The following is an 18,454-nucleotide window of genomic DNA, read 5'->3' on the forward strand; positions in this document are numbered from 1 at the left end:
AAGTGCCAGGTGGATATAGATAAGTGTGAGATGGATATAGATACATGTGAGATGGATATTGAAACGTGTGAGATGGATATAGATGTGTGAGATGGATATAGATATGTGTGAGATGGACATTGATAAGTGTGAGGTGGATATTGATAAGTGCAAGGTGGGTATAGATATGTGTGAGATGGATATTGATATGTGTGAGGTGGATATAGATAAGTGTGAGGTGGATAGATATACGTGTGAGGTGGATATAGATACGTGTGAGATGGATATTGATACGTGTGAGATGGATATTGATAAGTGTGAGGTGGATATAGAAACGTGTGAGATGGAGAGAGATACGTGTGAGATGGATATAGATACGTGTGAGATGGATATTGATATGTGTGAGATGGATAAAGATACGTGTGAGATGGATAGAGATACGTGTGAGATGGATATAGATATGTGTGAGGTGGATATTGATAAGTGTGAGGGGGATATTGATAAGTGTGAGATGGATATAGATACGTGTGAGGGGGATATTGATACGTGTGGGATGGATATAAATTCGTGTGAGATGGATATAGATACGTGTGAGATGGATAAAGATACGTGTGAGATGGATATAGATACGTGTGAGATGGATATAGATACATAGAACATAGAACATAGAACAATACAGCGCAGTACAGGCCCTTCGGCCCACGATGTTGCACCGAAACAAAAGCCATCTAACCTACACTATGCCATTATCATCCATATGTTTATCCAATAAACTTTTAAATGCCCTCAATGTTGGCGAGTTCACTACTGTAGCAGGTAGGGCATTCCACGGCCTCACTACTCTTTGCGTAAAGAACCTACCTCTGACCTCTGTCCTATATCTATTACCCCTCAGTTTAAAGTTATGTCCCCTCGTGCCAGCCATTTCCATCCGCGGGAGAAGGCTCTCACTGTCCACCCTATCCAACCCCCTGATCATTTTGTATGCCTCTATTAAGTCTCCTCTTAACCTTCTTCTCTCCAACGAAAACAACCTCAAGTCCATCAGCCTTTCCTCATAAGATTTTCCCTCCATACCAGGCAACATCCTGGTAAATCTCCTCTGCACCCGCTCCAAAGCCTCCACATCCTTCCTGTAATGCGGTGACCAGAACTGTACGCAATACTCCAAATGCGGCCGTACCAGAGTTCTGTACAGCTGCAACATGACCTCCCGACTCCGGAACTCAATCCCTCTACCAATAAAGGCCAACACTCCATAGGCCTTCTTCACAACCCTATCAACCTGGATGGCAACTTTCAGGGATCTATGTACATGGACACCTAGATCCCTCTGCTCATCCACACTTTCAAGAACTTTACCATTAGCCAAATATTCCGCATTCCTGTTATTCCTTCCAAAGTGAATCACCTCACACTTCTCTACATTAAACTCCATTTGCCACCTCTCAGCCCAGCTCTGCAGCTTATCTATATCCCTCTGTAACCTGCTACATCCTTCCACACTATCGACAACACCACCGACTTTAGTATCGTCTGCAAATTTACTCACCCACCCTTCTGCGCCTTCCTCTAGGTCATTGATAAAAATGACAAACAGCAACGGCCCCAGAACATATCCTTGTGGTACTCCACTTGTGACTGTACTCCATTCTGAACATTTCCCATCAACTACCACCCTCTGTCTTCTTTCAGCTAGCCAATTTCTGATCCACATCTCTAAATCACCCTCAATCCCCAGCCTCCGTATTTTCTGCAATAGCCTACCGTGGGGAACCTTATCAAACGCTTTGCTGAAATCCATATACACCACATCAACTGCTCTACCCTCATCTACCTGTTCAGTCACCTTCTCAAAGAACTCAATAAGGTTTGTGAGGCATGACCTCCCCTTCACAAAGCCATGCTGACTATCCCTGATCATATTATTCCTATCTAGATGATTATAAATCTTGTCTCTTATAATCCCCTCCAAGACTTTACCCACTACAGACGTGAGGCTCACCAGTCTATAGTTGCCGGGGTTGTCTCTGCTCCCCTTTTTGAACAAAGGGACCACATTTGCTATCCTCCAGTCCTCTGGCACTATTCCTGTAGCCAATGATGACATAAAAATCAAAGCCAAAGGTCAAGCAATCTCTTCCCTGGCCTCCCAGAGAATCCTAGGATAAATCCCATCAGGTCCCGGGGACTTATCTATTTTCAGCCTGTCCAGAATTGCCAACACCTCTTCCCTACGTACCTCAATGCCATCTATTCTATTAGCCTGGGGCTCAGCATTCTCCTCCACAACATTATCTTTTTCCTGAGTGAATACTGATGAAAAATATTCATTTAGTATCTCGCCTATCTCTTCAGACTCCACACACAATTTCCCTGTCCTTGACTGGTCCTACTCTTTCCCTAGTCATTCGCTTATTCCTGACATACCTATAGAAAGCTTTTGGGTTTTCCTTGATCCTTCCTGCCAAATACTTCTCATGTCCCCTCCTTGCTCGTCTTAGCTCTCTCTTTAGATCCTTCCTCGCTACCTTGTAACTCTCCATCGCCCCAACCGAAACTTCACACCTCATCTTCACATAGGCCTCCTTCTTCCTCTTAACAAGAGATTCCACTTCCTTGGTAAACCACGGTTCCCTCGCTCGACGCCTTCCTCCCTGCCTGACCGGTACATACTTATCAAGAACACGCAGCAGCTGATCCTTGAACAAGCCCCACTTGTCCAGTGTGCCCAACACTTGCAGCCTACTTCTCCACCTTATCCCCCCCAAGTCACGTCTAATGGCATCATAATTGCCCTTCCCCCAGCTATAACTCTTGCCCTGCGGTGTATACTTATCCCTTTCCATCATTAACGTAAACGTCACCGAATTGTGGTCACTGTCCCCAAAGTGCTCTCCTACCTCCAAATCCAACACCTGGCCTGGTTCATTACCCAAAACCAAATCCAACGTGGCCTCGCCTCTTGTTGGCCTGTCAACATATTGTTTCAGGTAACCCTCCTGCACACACTGTACAAAAAACGACCCATCTATTGTACTCGAACTATATCTTTTCCAGTCAATATTTGGAAATTTAAAGTCTCCCATAATAACTACCCTGTTACTTTCGCTCTTATCCAGAATCATCTTCGCCATCCTTTCCTCTACATCCCTAGAACTATTAGGAGGCCTATAAAAAACTCCCAACAGGGTGACCTCTCCTTTCCTGTTTCTAACTTCAGCCCATACTACCTCGGAAGAAGAGTCCCCATCTAGCATCCTCTCCGCCACTGTAATACTGCTCTTGACTAGCAGCGCCACACGTGTGAGATGGATATAGATACTTGTGAGATGGATATAGATACGTGTGAGGTGGATATTGATAGGTGTGAGATGGATATAGATACGTGTGAGATGGATATAGATACGTGTGAGATGGATATAAATACGTGGGAGGTGGATATCGATACGTGTGAGATGGATATAGATACGTGTGAGATGGATATAAATACGTGTGAGGTGGATATTGATACATGTGGGATGGATATAGATACGTGTGAGATGGATGTAGATACGTGTGAGATGGATGTTGATAAGTGTGAGGTGGATATAGATATGTGTCAGATGGATATTGATAAGTGTGAGATGGATATAGATACGTGTGAGATGCATATAGATACGTGTGAGGTGGATATAGATACGTGTGAGATAATATAGATTCACGTGAGATGGATATAGATACGTGTGAGATGATATAGATTCGTGTGAGATGGATATAGATATGTGTGAGATGATATAGATTCGTGTGAGGTGGATATTGATAAGTGTGAGATGGATATTGACAAGTGTGAGGTGGATATTGACAAGTATGAGATGCATATAGATACGTGTGAGGTGGATATTGATAAGTGTGAGGGGGATATTGATAAGTGTGAGGGGGATTTAGATATGTGTGAGATGGATATAGATACGTGTAAGGTGGATATTGAAAGTGTGGGATGGATATAGATACGTGTGAGATGGATATAGATACGTGTGAGATGGATATAGATACGTGTGAGGTGATATTGATAAGTGTGAGGGGGATATTGATAAGTGTGAGATGGATATAGATACATGTGAGATGGATATAGATACGTGTGAGATGGATATAAATACGTGTGAGGTGGATATTGATACGTGTGAGATGGATATAGATACGTGCGAGATGGATATAAATATGTGTGAGATGGATATAGATACGTGTGAGATGTATATAGATACGTGTGAGATGGATATAGATACGTGTGAGATGGATATAGATACGTGTGAGATGGATATAAATATGTGTGAGGTGGATATTGATACATGTCGGATGGATATAGATACGTGTGAGATGGATATAGATACATGTGAGATGGATATTAATAAGTGTGAGGTGGATATAGATATGTGTCAGATGGATATTTATAAGTGTGAGGTGGATATAGATACGTGTGAGATAATCTAGATTCATGTGAGATGGATATAGATACGTGTGAGATGGATATAAATACGTGTGAGGTGGATATTGATACGTGTGAGATGGATATAGATACGTGTGAGATGGATATAAATATGTGTGAGGTGGATATTGATACATGTCGGATGGATATAGATACGTGTGAGATGGATATAGATACATGTGAGATGGATATTGATAAGTGTGAGGTGGATATAGATATGTGTGAGATAATCTAGAATTGTGTGAGGTGGATATAGATACGTGTGAGATGGATATAGATTCGTGTGAGATGGATATTGATAAGTGTGAGATGGATATAGATTCATGTGAGATGGATATAGATACGTGTGAGATGATAAAGATTCGTGTGAGGTGGATATTGTTAAGTGTGAGATGGATATTGATAAATGTGAGGTGGATATTGACAAGTATGAGATGGATATAGGTACGTGTGAGGTGGATATTGATAAGTGTGAGGGGGATATTGATAAGTGTGAGGGGGATTTAGATATGTGTGAGATGGATATAGATACGTGTAAGGTGGATATTGATAAGTGTGAGGTGGATATAGATACGTGTGAGATGGATATAGATACGTGTGAGATGGATATAGATACGTGTGAGATGGATATAGATACGTGTGAGGTGATATTGATAGGTGTGAGGGGGATATTGATAAGTGTGAGATGGATATTGATAAGTGTGAGGGGGATACTGACAAGTGTGAGTGGGAGATAGATACGTGTGAGATGGATATAGATACGTATGAGATGGATATAGATACGTGTGAGATGGATATAGATACGTGTGAGCTGGATACAGATACGTGTGAGATGGATATAGATACGTGTGAGATGGATATAGATACGTGTGAGGTGATATTGATAGGTGTGAGGGGGATATTGATAAGTGTGAGATGGATATTGATAAGTGTGAGGGGGATACTGACAAGTGTGAGTGGGAGATAGATACGTGTGAGATGGATATAGATACGTATGAGATGGATATAGATACGTGTGAGATGGATATTGATATGTGTGAGGTGGATATTGACAAGTATGAGATGGATATAGATACGTGTGAGATGGATATTGATAAGTGTGAGGGGGATTTAGATACGTGTGAGATGGATATAGATACGTGTAAGGTGGATATTGATAAGTGTGGGATGGATATAGATACGTGTGAGATGGATATAGATACGTGTGAGATGGATATAGATACGTGTGAGGTGATATTGATAAGTGTGAGGGGGACATTGATAAGTGTGAGATGGATATAGATACGTGTGAGATGGATATATATACGTGCGAGATGGATATATATACGTGTGAGATGGATATAGATACGTGTGAGGTGGATACAGATACGTGTGAGATGGATATTGATATGTGTGAGGTGGATATAGATACGTGTGAGATGGATATTGATATGTGTGAGGTGGATATAGATACATGTGGGATGGATATAGATACGTGTGAGATGGATATAGATACGTGTGAGATGGATATTGATAAGTGTGAGGTGGATATAGATACGTGTGAGATGGATATAGATACGTGTGAGATGGATATGGATACGTTTGAGATGGATATTGATAAGTGTGAGGTGGATATAGATATGTTGCAGGCACAATGGTATTCTGCCTCGTTCCAGTTCGCAGATCTCAAACAGACGATGTAGACGGGCTGCTTAGATGGGCAGGACAGTGGCAAATGGAATGTAACCCTGAAAATGGGAGGTGATGCATTTTGGGAGGACTAGCGAGGTGAGGGAACATACAATGAATTGTAGGACCCCAGGTAGTGCAGAGGATTAGAGGGATCCTTGGTCTGTGATGTCCATAGATCCCTGAAGACAGCAGTACAGGAGGATAAAGTGGTTAAGAAGGCATATGGGATACTTGCCTTTATTAGTTGATGTGGAGATGCCGGCGTTGGACTGGGGTGAGCACAGTAAGAAGTCTTACAACACCAGGTTAAAGTCCAACAGGTTTGTTTCAAACACTAGCTTTCGGAGCGCAGCTCCTTCCTCAGGTGAATGAAGAGGTATGTTCCAGAAACATATATGTAGACAAATTCAAAGATGCAAAACAATGCTTAGAATACGAGCATTTGCAGTTACAAGTGTTTACAGATCCAGAGATAGGGGTAACCCCAGGTTAAAGAGGTGTGAATTGTCTCAAGCCAGGACAGTTGGTAGGAGTTCGCAAGCCCAGGCCAGATGGTGGGGGATGAATGTAATGCGACATGAATCCCAGGTCCTGGTTGAGGCCGCACTCATGTGTGCGGAACTTAGCTATAAGCTTCTGCTCGGCGATTCTGCGTTATCGCGCGTCCTGAAGTCCGCCTTGGAGAACGCTTACGGAGATCAGAGGCTGAATGCCCTTAACTGCTCACGTGTTCCCCGACTGGAAGAGAACATTCCTGCCTGGTGATTGTCGCGCGATGTCCGTTCATTCGTTGTCGCAGCGTCTGCATGGTCTCGCCAATGTACCACGCTTCGGGACATCCTTTCCTGCAGCCTATGAGGTAGACAACGTTGGCCGAGTCGCCCGAGTATGTACCGTGCACCTGGTGGGTGGTGTTCTCACGTGTAATGGTGGTATCCATGTCGATGATCTGGCACGTCTTGCAGAGATTGCCATGGCAGGGTTGTGTGGTGTCGTGGTCGCTGTTCTGAAGGCTGGGTAGTTTGCTGCAAACAATGGTTTGTTTGAGGTTGCGCGGTTGTTTGAAGGCAAGTAGTGGGGGTGTGGGGATGACCTTGTCAAGATGTTCATCTTCATCGATGACGTGTTGACGGCTGCGAAAACGATGGTGTAGTTTCTCCTCTCCGGGAAAGTACTGGACGACGAAGGGTACTCTTCGGTTGTGTCCCGTGTTTGTCTTCTGAGGAGGTCGGTGCGTTTTTTTGCTGTGGCGGGTTGGGACTGTCGATCGATGAGTCGAGCGCCATATCCCATTCGTACGTGGGCATCTTTCAGTGTCTGTAGATGTCTGTTATGCTCCTCCTCGTCTGAGCAGATCCTGTGTATACGGAGGGCTTGTCCACAGGGGATGGCTTCTTTAATGTGTTTAGGGTGGAAGCTGGAGAAGTGGAGCAGCGTGAGGTTATCCGTGGGCTTGTGGTAAAGCACGGTAGCATTGTGGATAGCACAATTGCTTCACAGCTCCAGGGTCCCAGGTTCGATTCCAGCTTGGGTCACTGTCTGTGCGGAGTCTGCACATACTCCCCGTGTGTGCGTGGGTTTCCACCTGGTGCTCCGGTTTCCTCCCACAGTCCAAAGATGTGCAGGTTAGGTGGATTGGGCCATGATAAATTGCCCTTAGTGTCCAAAATTGCCCTTAGTGTTGGTTGGGGTTACTGGGTTATGGGGATAGGGTGGAAGTGTTGACCTTGGGTAGGGTGCTCTTTCCAGGAGCCAGTGCAGACGCGATGGGCTGAATGGCCTCCTTCTGCACTGAAAATTCTATGAAAGTCTATGTGTCAGATGGATTTGGATAAGTGTGAGATGGATATAGATACGTGTGAGATGCATAGAGATACATGTGAGATGGATATAGATACGTGTGAGATGGATATAGATACGTGTGAGGTGGGTATAGATACGTGTGAGATCGATATTGATAAGTGTGAGAGGGATATAGATACGTGTGAGATGGATATAGATACTTGTGAGATGGATATAGATACGTGTGAGATGGATATAGATACGTGTGAGATGGATATAGATACGTGTGAGGTGGATATAGATACGTGTGGGATGGATATAGATACGTGTGAGATGGATATAGATACGTGTCAGATGGATATAGAAACGTGTGAGATGGATATAGATACGTGTGAGATGGATATAGATTTCTTGGAAAGAGCACCCTACCCAAGGTCCACACCTCCACCCTATCACCATAACCCAGTAACCCCACCCAACACTAAGGGCAATTCTGGACACTAAGGGTAATTTGGCATCCACCTAACCCACCAATCCACCTAACCTGCACATCTTTGGACTGTGGGAGGAAACCGGAGCACCCGGAGAAAACCCACGCACACATGGGAGATGGACATTGATACATGTGAGGTGGATATTAATAAGTGTGAGGTGGATATTGATATGTGCCAGGTGGATATAGATACGTGTGAGATGGATATTGATACGTGTGAGATGGATATCGATAAGTGTGAGATGGACATAGGTACGCGTGAGATGGATATAGATACGTGTGAGATGGATATACATACGTGTGAGATGGATATAGATACGTGTGAGATGGATATTGATACGTGTGAGATGGATATAGATAAGTGTGAGATGGACATAGGTACGCGTGAGATGGATATAGATCCGTGTGAGATGGATATAGATACGTGTGAGATGGATATTGATATGTGTGAGGTGGATATTGATAAGTGTGAGGGGGATATTGATAAGTGTGAGGGGGATACAGATACGAGTGAGATGGATGCAGATACGTGTGAGGGGGATATTGATACGTGTGAGATGGATATAGATTTGTGTGAGATGGATATAGATACGTGTGAGATGGATGTAGATACGTGTGAGATGGATATAGATAAGTGTGAGGTGGATATTGATAAATGTGAGGTGGATATTGATAAGTGTGAGATGGATATAGATATGTGTGAGATGGATATAGATACTTGTGAGATGGACATTGATACGTGTGAGGTGGATATTGATAAGTGTGAGGTGGATATTGATAAGTGTGAGATGGATATAGATATGTGTGAGATGGATATAGATACGTGTGAGATGGACATTGATAAGTGCGAGGTGGATATAGATACGTGTGAGGTGGATATAGATACGTGTGAGATAGATATTGATACGTGTGAGATGGACATTGATACGTGTGAGGTGGATATTGATAAGTGTGAGGTGGATATTGATAAGTGTGAGATGGATATAGATATGTGTGAGATGGATATAGATACGTGTGAGATGGACATTGATAAGTGCGAGGTGGATATAGATACGTGTGAGGTGGATATAGATACGTGTGAGATGGATATGGATACGTGTGAGGGGGATATTGATACATTTCAGGTGGATATAGATTTGTGTGAGATGGATATAGATACGTGTGAGATGGATATAGATTTGTGTGAGATGGATATAGATATGTGTGAGATGGATATAGATACGTGTGAGATGGATATTGATATGTGTGAGATGGATATAGATACGTGTGAGATGGATATAGATTTGTGTGAGATGGATATAGATACGTGTGAGATGGATATTGATATGTGTGAGGTGGATATTGATAAGTGTGAGGGGGATATTGATAAGTGCGAGGGGGATATAGATACGTGTGAGATGGATATAGATACGTGTGAGGGGGATATTGATACGTGTGAGATGGATATAGATTTGTGTGAGATTGATATAGATCCGTGTGAGATGGATATAGACATGTGTGAATTGGATATTGATATGTGTGAGGGGGATATAGATACGTGTGAAATGGATATAGATACGTGTGAGTTGGATATTGATATGTGTGAGGGGGATATAGATACGTGTGAGATGGATATATATACGTGTGAGGTGGATATAGATTTCTAGGAAAGAGCACCCTACCCAAGGTCCACACCTCCACCCTATCCCCATAACCCAGTAACCCCACCCAACACAAAGGGCAATTCTGGACACTAAGGGTAATTTGGCATCCAGCTAACCCTCCAATCCACGTAACCTGCACATCTTTGGACTGTGGGAGGAAACCGGAGCACCCGGAGAAAACCCACGCACACACGGGAGATGGACATTGATACGTGTGAGGTGTATATTGATAAGTGTGAGGTGGATATTGATAAGTGCGAGGTTGATATAGATACGTGTGAGATAGATATTGATACGTGTGAGATGGATATTGATACGTGTGAGATGGATATAGATAAGTGTGAGATGGATATAGATACGTGTGAGATGGATATAGATACGTGTGAGATGGATATAGATACGTGTGAGATGGACATTGATACGTGTGAGGTGGATATTGATAAGTGTGAGGTGGATATTGATAAGTGTGAGATGGATATAGATATGTGTGAGATGGATATAGATGCGTGTGAGATGGACATTGATAGGTGCGAGGTGGATATAGATACATGTGAGGTGGATATAGATACCTGTGAGATGGATATAGATATGTGTGCGATGGACATTGATAAGTGTGAGGTGGATATTGATAAGTGCGAGATGGGTGTAGATATGTGTGAGATGGATATTGATAAGTGTGAGGTGGATATAGATAAGTGTGAGGTGGATATAGATACGTGTGAGGGGGATATTGATAAGTGTGAGGTGGATATAGAAACGTGTGAGATGGATATAGATACGTGTGAGGGGGATATTGATACGTTTCAGGTGGATATAGATTTGTGTGAGATGGATATAGATACGTGTGAGATGGATATTGATATGTGTGAGGAGGATATTGATATGTGCGAGGGGGATATTGATAAGTGTGAGGGGGATATAGATACGTGTGAGATGGATATAGATACGTGTGAGGGGGATATTGATACGTGTGAGGTGGATATAGATTCGAGTGAGATTGATATAGATATGTGTGAGATGGATATAGATACGTGTGAGATGGATATAGATAAGTGTGAGGTGGATATAGATACGTGTGAGATGGATATTGAAAAGAGTGCGATGTATATAGATACGTGTGAGATGGATATAGATACGTGTGAGGTGGATATTGATAAGTGAATGGGGGATATTCATAAGTGTGAGGGGGATATAGATACGTGTGAGATGGATATAGATACATGTGAGGTGGATATTGATACATGTGAGATGGATATAGATTCGTGTGAGATGGATATAGATATGTGTGAGATGGATAAAGATACGTGTGAGATGGATATAGATACGTGTGAGATGGATATAGATACGTGTGAGATGGATATAGATACTTGTGAGATGGATATCGATACGTGTGAGGTTGATATTGATACGTTTCAGGTGGATATAGATTTGTGTGAGATGGATATAGATACGTGTGAGATGGATATTGATATGTGTGAGTGGGATATAGAAACATGTGAGATGGATATTGATAATTGTGAAGTGGATATAGATAGGTGTGAGATGGATATAGATACGTGTGAGATGGATATAGAATGTGCGAGATGGATATAGATACGTGTGAGATGGATATAGATACATGTGAGATGGATATTGATACATTTGAGATGGATTTAAATACGTGTGAGATGGATATAGGTACGTGTGAGATGGATATAGATACGTGTGAGATGGACATTGATAAGTGCGAGGTGGATATAGATACGTGTGAGGTGGATATAGATACGTGTGAGATGGATATGGATACGTGTGAGGGGGATATTGATACATTTCAGGTGGATATAGATTTGTGTGAGATGGATATAGATACGTGTGAGATGGATATAGATTTGTGTGAGATGGATATAGATACGTGTGAGATGGATATAGATACGTGTGAGATGGATATTGATATGTGTGAGATGGATATAGATACGTGTGAGATGGATATAGATTTGTGTGAGATGGATATAGATACGTGTGAGATGGATATTGATATGTGTGAGGTGGATATTGATAAGTGTGAGGGGGATATTGATAAGTGCGAGGGGGATATAGATACGTGTGAGATGGATATAGATACGTGTGAGGGGGATATTGATACGTGTGAGATGGATATAGATTTGTGTGAGATTGATATAGATACGTGTGAGATGGATATAGACATGTGTGAATTGGATATTGATATGTGTGAGGGGGATATAGATACGTGTGAAATGGATATAGATACGTGTGAGTTGGATATTGATATGTGTGAGGGGGATATAGGTACGTGTGAGATGGATATATATACGTGTGAGGTGGATGTAGATTTCTAGGAAAGAGCACCCTACCCAAGGTCCACACCTCCACCCTATCCCCATAACCCAGTAACCCCACCCAACACAAAGGGCAATTCTGGACACTAAGGGTAATTTGGCATCCAGCTAACCCACCAATCCACGTAACCTGCACATCTTTGGACTGTGGGAGGAAACCGGAGCACCCGGAGAAAACCCACGCACACACGGGAGATGGACATTGATACGTGTGAGGTGTATATTGATAAGTGTGAGGTGGATATTGATAAGTGCGAGGTTGATATAGATACGTGTGAGATAGATATTGATACGTGTGAGATGGATATTGATACGTGTGAGATGGATATAGATAAGTGTGAGATGGATATAGATACGTGTGAGATGGATATAGATACGTGTGAGATGATATAGATACGTGTGAGATGGACATTGATACGTGTGAGGTGGATATTGATAAGTGTGAGGTGGATATTGATAAGTGTGAGATGGATATAGATATGTGTGAGATGGATATAGATGCGTGTGAGATGGACATTGATAGGTGCGAGGTGGATATAGATACATGTGAGGTGGATATAGATACCTGTGAGATGGATATAGATATGTGTGCGATGGACATTGATAAGTGTGAGGTGGATATTGATAAGTGCGAGATGGGTGTAGATATGTGTGAGATGGATATTGATAAGTGTGAGGTGGATATAGATAAGTGTGAGGTGGATATAGATACGTGTGAGGGGGATATTGATAAGTGTGAGGTGGATATAGAAACGTGTGAGATGGATATAGATACGTGTGAGGGGGATATTGATATGTTTCAGGTGGATATAGATTTGTGTGAGATGGATATAGATACGTGTGAGATGGATATAGATTTGTTTCAGATGGATATAGATACGTGTGAGATGGATATTGATATGTGTGAGGAGGATATTGATATGTGCGAGGGGGATATAGATTCGAGTGAGATTGATATAGATATGTGTGAGATGGATATAGATACGTGTGAGATGGATATAGATAAGTGTGAGGTGGATATAGATACGTGTGAGATGGATATTGAAAAGAGTGCGATGTATATAGATACGTGTGAGATGGATATAGATACGTGTGAGGTGGATATTGATAAGTGAATGGGGGATATTCATAAGTGTGAGGGGGATATAGATACGTGTGAGATGGATATAGATACATGTGAGGTGGATATTGATACATGTGAGATGGATATAGATTCGTGTGAGATGGATATAGATATGTGTGAGATGGATAAAGATACGTGTGAGATGGATATAGATACGTGTGAGATGGATATAGATACGTGTGAGATGGATATAGATACTTGTGAGATGGATATCGATACGTGTGAGGTTGATATTGATACGTTTCAGGTGGATATAGATTTGTGTGAGATGGATATAGATACGTGTGAGATGGATATTGATATGTGTGAGTGGGATATAGAAACATGTGAGATGGATATTGATAATTGTGAAGTGGATATAGATAGGTGTGAGATGGATATAGATACGTGTGAGATGGATATAGAATGTGCGAGATGGATATAGATACGTGTGAGATGGATATAGATACATGTGAGATGGATATTGATACATTTGAGATGGATTTAAATACGTGTGAGATGGATATAGGTACGTGTGAGATGGATATAGATACGTGTGAGATGGACATTGATAAGTGCGAGGTGGATATAGATACGTGTGAGGTGGATATAGATACGTGTGAGATGGATATGGATACGTGTGAGGGGGATATTGATACATTTCAGGTGGATATAGATTTGTGTGAGATGGATATAGATACGTGTGAGATGGATATAGATTTGTGTGAGATGGATATAGATACGTGTGAGATGGATATAGATACGTGTGAGATGGATATTGATATGTGTGAGATGGATATAGATACGTGTGAGATGGATATAGATTTGTGTGAGATGGATATAGATACGTGTGAGATGGATATTGATATGTGTGAGGTGGATATTGATAAGTGTGAGGGGGATATTGATAAGTGCGAGGGGGATATAGATACGTGTGAGATGGATATAGATACGTGTGAGGGGGATATTGATACGTGTGAGATGGATATAGATTTGTGTGAGATTGATATAGATACGTGTGAGATGGATATAGACATGTGTGAATTGGATATTGATATGTGTGAGGGGGATATAGATACGTGTGAAATGGATATAGATACGTGTGAGTTGGATATTGATATGTGTGAGGGGGATATAGATACGTGTGAGATGGATATATATACGTGTGAGGTGGATGTAGATTTCTAGGAAAGAGCACCCTACCCAAGGTCCACACCTCCACCCTATCCCCATAACCCAGTAACCCCACCCAACACAAAGGGCAATTCTGGACACTAAGGGTAATTTGGCATCCAGCTAACCCACCAATCCACGTAACCTGCACATCTTTGGACTGTGGGAGGAAACCGGAGCACCCGGAGAAAACCCACGCACACACGGGAGATGGACATTGATACGTGTGAGGTGTATATTGATAAGTGTGAGGTGGATATTGATAAGTGCGAGGTTGATATAGATACGTGTGAGATAGATATTGATACGTGTGAGATGGATATTGATACGTGTGAGATGGATATAGATAAGTGTGAGATGGATATAGATACGTGTGAGATGGATATAGATACGTGTGAGGTGGATATAGATACGTGTGAGATGGACATTGATACGTGTGAGGTGGATATTGATAAGTGTGAGGTGGATATTGATAAGTGTGAGATGGATATAGATATGTGTGAGATGGATATAGATGCGTGTGAGATGGACATTGATAGGTGCGAGGTGGATATAGATACATGTGAGGTGGATATAGATACCTGTGAGATGGATATAGATATGTGTGCGATGGACATTGATAAGTGTGAGGTGGATATTGATAAGTGCGAGATGGGTGTAGATATGTGTGAGATGGATATTGATAAGTGTGAGGTGGATATAGATAAGTGTGAGGTGGATATAGATACGTGTGAGGGGGATATTGATAAGTGTGAGGTGGATATAGAAACGTGTGAGATGGATATAGATACGTGTGAGGGGGATATTGATACGTTTCAGGTGGATATAGATTTGTGTGAGATGGATATAGATACGTGTGAGATGGATATAGATTTGTTTCAGATGGATATAGATACGTGTGAGATGGATATTGATATGTGTGAGGAGGATATTGATATGTGCGAGGGGGATATTGATAAGTGTGAGGGGGATATAGATACGTGTGAGATGGATATAGATATGTGTGAGATGGATAAAGATACGTGTGAGATGGATATAGATACGTGTGAGATGGATATAGATACGTGTGAGATGGATATAGATACTTGTGAGATGGATATCGATACGTGTGAGGTTGATATTGATACGTTTCAGGTGGATATAGATTTGTGTGAGATGGATATAGATACGTGTCAGATGGATATTGATATGTGTGAGTGGGATATAGAAACATGTGAGATGGATATTGATAATTGTGAAGTGGATATAGATAGGTGTGAGATGGATATAGATACGTGTGAGATGGATATAGAATGTGCGAGATGGATATAGATACGTGTGAGATGGATATAGATACATGTGAGATGGATATTGATACATTTGAGATGGATTTAAATACGTGTGAGATGGATATAGGTACGTGTGAGATGGAGCTAGGTACGTGCGATATGTATGTAGATACGTGTGAGATGGATATAGATACGTGTGAGATGGATATAAATACGTGTGAGATGGATATAGATATGTGTGAGATGGACATAGGTACGTGTGAGATGGATATGAATACGTGTGAGATGGATATTGATACGTGTGAGATGGACATAGATACATGTGAGATGGATATAGATATGTGTGAGATGGATATAGATACGTGTGAGGTGGATATAGATACGTGTGAGATTGATATAGATACGTCTGAGATGGATATAGATACGTGAGAGATGGACCTACATACGTGTGAGATGGATATAGATACGTGTGAGATGGATATTGATACGTGTCAGGTGGATATAGATACCTGTGAGATGGATATAGATACGTGTGAGATGGATATACATACGTGTGAGATGGATATAGATACGTGTGAGATGGATATAGATGCATGCGAGATGTATGTAGATATGTGTGAGATGGATATATATACGTGTGAGATGGATATAGGGACATGCCAGATGTATGCAGATATGTGTGAGATGGATATAGATACGTGTGAAATGGATATAGATACGTGTGCGGTGGATATAGATAGGTGTGAGATTCATATAAATACATGTGAGGTGCATATAGATACGTGTGAGATGGATATTGATAAGTGTGAAATGGATATAGATAAGTGTGAGATGGATATAGATACGTGTGAGATGGATATTGATAAGTGCGAGATGGATATATATACGTGTGAGATGGATATAGATACGTGTGAGATGGATATAGATACGTGTGAGATGGATATCGATACGTGTGAGATGGATATAGATACGTATGAGGTGGATATAGATACGTGTGAGATGGATATTGATAAGTGCGAGATGGATATATATACGTGTGAGATGGATATAGATACGTGTTAGATGGATATAGATACGTGTGAGATGGATATCGATACGTGTGAGATGGATATAGATACGTATGAGGTGGATATAGATACGTGTGAGATGTATATAGATACGTGTGAGATGTATATAGATACGTGAGAGATGGATATAGATATGTGTGAGATGGATGTAGATACGTGTGAGATGGATACAAATACATGTCAGATGGATATTGATAAGTGTGAGGTGGATATAGATACGTGTGGGATGGATAACGATACGTTGGATATAGATACGTGTGAGAGGGTTATAGATACGTGTCAGATGGATATTGATAAGTGTGAGGTGGATATAGATACGTGTGAGATGGATATAGATATGTGTGAGACGTATATAGATACGTGTGAGATGGATATAGATATGTGTGAGGTGATATTGATACATGTGAGATGGATATCGATATGTGTGAGATGGATACAAATACGTGTGAGATGGATATAGATACGTGTGAGATGGATATTGATATGTATGAGATGGATATTGATATGTGTGAGGTGGATATAGATACGTGTGAGATGGATATAGATACGTGTGAGATGGATAGTGATATGTGTGAGTGGGATATAGATACATGAGTGGTGGATTTTGATCAGTGTGAGGAGGCTATAGATATGTGTGAGATGGATATAGTTACGTGTGAGATGGATATAGATACGTGTGAGATGGATATAGATACACGTGAGATGGATATTGATACATGTGGGTGGGATATAGAAACATGTGAGATGGATATTGATAATTGTGAGGTGGATATAGATAGATGTGAGATGGATATAGGTACGTGTGAGATGGATATAGATACGTGTGAGATGGATATAGATACGTGTCAGATGGATATAGATACATGTGAGATGGATATTGATACGTGTGAGATGGATTTAAATTTGTGTGAGATGGATAAAGGTACGTGTGATATGGATCTAAGTACGTGCGATATGTATGTAGATACGTGGGTGATGGATATAGATACGTGTGAGTTGGACATAGGTACGTGTGAGATGGATATAAATACGTGTGAGATGGATATTGATATGTGTGAGATGTATATAAATACGTGTGAGATGGATATAGATACGTGTGAGATAGATATAGATACGTGTGAGATGGATATAGATACGTGAGAGATGGATATACATACGTGTGAGATGGATATAGGTACGTGTGAGATGGATATACATACGTGTGAGATGGAAACAGATACGTGTGAGATGGATATTGATAAGTGTGAGGTGCATATAGATACCTGTGAGATGGATATAGATACATGTGAGATTCATATAGATACGTGTGAGATGGATATTGATCAGTGTGAAGTGGATATAGATACCTGTGAGATGGATATAGATACGTGTGAGCTGGATTTAAATACGTGTGAGATGGATATATATACGTGTGAGATGGATATAGGTACGTGCCAGATGTTTGTAGATACGTGTGAGATGGATATAGATACGTG

The 18,454-nt window shown here is 41.4% G+C and overlaps 1 protein-coding gene across 1 annotated transcript in view; it reads left to right on the plus strand.

The window, feature by feature from the left end:
- Positions 1–18,454, plus strand: part of LOC140386733 (indian hedgehog protein-like) — a 135,276-nt gene that overhangs the window by 80,264 nt on the left and 36,558 nt on the right. The gene's annotated exons all lie outside the window — the stretch shown is intronic.

This window comes from Scyliorhinus torazame, chromosome 2 (genome assembly GCF_047496885.1).
Source record: "Scyliorhinus torazame isolate Kashiwa2021f chromosome 2, sScyTor2.1, whole genome shotgun sequence".
NCBI classification, from domain to species: Eukaryota; Metazoa; Chordata; class Chondrichthyes; order Carcharhiniformes; family Scyliorhinidae; genus Scyliorhinus; species Scyliorhinus torazame.